Here is a 1,753-nt window from a genome sequence, read left to right on the forward strand (position 1 = left end):
TTTTCCCAGAAATGGCCCCAATACCCCAAATTTTTATTACATTTTCTGATACATATTAATGTCCTTATGCTGTGGAGGAATTGATTCATTATTGATATTTTGTTGATTGTTAGGTGTCAATGGTTGAAGTGTACAATGAGTCAATTTATGATCTATTGAAGTCACCAAATAAAGTACAAGAGAAGCTTCAAATACACAAAAAAGGAAAGAATGACATGTACCAGTAAGCAACAAGTAATAATTCTTGTTAATTATTTATTTATTGTGTCAAAGGGCTGACAGAGATTGAAGTATGTTCCACTGATGATGTTATTAAAGTTATGAGAGTTGGATAGTAGAACAGCTTCAACTAAAATGGACACTAACAGGTGCAACAATAATATGCTATCACTTTAACATCACTAAGTTGCAATTGAGAAATCAGTTCGCTTGATTTCAGGTTTATAAATAATAACTTACTTACCTTCAAGGTTCCCCAGGAGGTTAATATGTAGCTGAGAGGATCATTGATCTCTTGTTTTAAAATATTTGTATTAATTTGTGCTTTTATTAATGCACTACTGGTTAATGCTACATGTATATCTCACTATATCCCTCCCTTCCTCCCTCCCTCCCTCCCCCCTCTCTCTCTCTTCCTCTCAAGGTCTCATCTCCTCCTTTTATTGTACCTAGTTGGTTTCTTATAATTCAGTATCCAAGACTACCACAAGAGGTAGTCTCATAATAGTGGATCAGAGAAAATATGAAGGAGTGAAGCAACTGGACTGAGACTAGTGTAAAGGCCTCCATACACTAGGCAACATGTTGCTAGCAACTTCTGTGGTCACTTTGATCTTGTGTCTAAGAATAGAATTCTGTTCTATTTTTGGAACAAGATGATTACAAGATCAAAGTAACCACAGAAGTTGCTAGCAACATGTTGCCTAGTGTATGGAGGGCTTTAGCAGCTGCCATTTATAATTGTTATCATTTTAGGATGAGTAAGGAAAGAGAAGATTATAATAATGATTACACTGCCAAGAGTTTGTGATTGAATTGTGAATGATATCAGTCCTGATCCGGCCTAATGCATCCTGAATCATAAATCTTGGGCAGCAATGAGCCTAGCTTGATCTATCAGCCTTGATACAATCATGCTGAAATTAATACTGGTTCAGCCAGAGCAGCATGCATGATTCAGCAATGATACTTGTCAGACTGTATCAATACTGTAATCAGGCTTGATTCATTGATTTTGGGCAGTGTCTTGTACCATACCGGTACGTGCTAACCCTTGGCTATTATTAATTATTATTATTAGATATTCTCCTCCATAAGAGAGAACTCACTCCACATTCTGTTCAGAAACTCTGAACAGATTCACATCCTCCAACAGTGTCTGGGAGCTGCCAAAGTATTAAATCCACTAACACTATGCTCTACACTAACTGTTAACATAATACAAGCTAATAATATACACTAACTGATCCATCATGTATAATGAGTTATTGTGATCATGCATGAATCTCATTATTTAGGAATTTCATTTTGTGATTTTCTTCCATAGGCTACAATATATTGATATTGTGATGTATTTTGTTTCTGTAGGGGTGTATATGTATGTTAATGTGAGTCTATTTGATACTGTAATGAAATTAATGAATGCAAGACAAGTAGCACTGGGGAAGGCAACAATTAACACACGTCACAAAAACAATTTCATGATTATATTTCATGATAATAATTAATGAACATTTTTAAAAAATTTGTTCTA

At 34.9% G+C, this 1,753-nt stretch overlaps 2 long non-coding RNA genes across 2 annotated transcripts; both read left to right on the plus strand.

The window, feature by feature from the left end:
• Nucleotides 1-91: 91 nt before the first annotated feature.
• LOC109592256 (uncharacterized) lies at nt 92-773 on the plus strand. The gene is made up of 3 exons (XR_002190257.1): nt 92-223; nt 274-368; nt 644-773. It is a non-coding gene; the product is annotated as an uncharacterized LOC109592256 (long non-coding RNA).
• A 175-nt stretch (nt 774-948) lies between these two features.
• Nucleotides 949-1,723, plus strand: LOC109592257 (uncharacterized). The gene is made up of 3 exons (XR_002190258.1): nt 949-1,259; nt 1,301-1,393; nt 1,588-1,723. It is a non-coding gene; the product is annotated as an uncharacterized LOC109592257 (long non-coding RNA).
• The last annotated feature ends 30 nt before the right edge of the window (nt 1,724-1,753 follow it).

This window comes from Amphimedon queenslandica, unplaced genomic scaffold (assembly GCF_000090795.2).
Source record: "Amphimedon queenslandica unplaced genomic scaffold, v1.1 AMPQUscaffold_5837_Cont22201, whole genome shotgun sequence".
In the NCBI taxonomy this organism is placed as follows: domain Eukaryota; kingdom Metazoa; phylum Porifera; class Demospongiae; order Haplosclerida; family Niphatidae; genus Amphimedon; species Amphimedon queenslandica.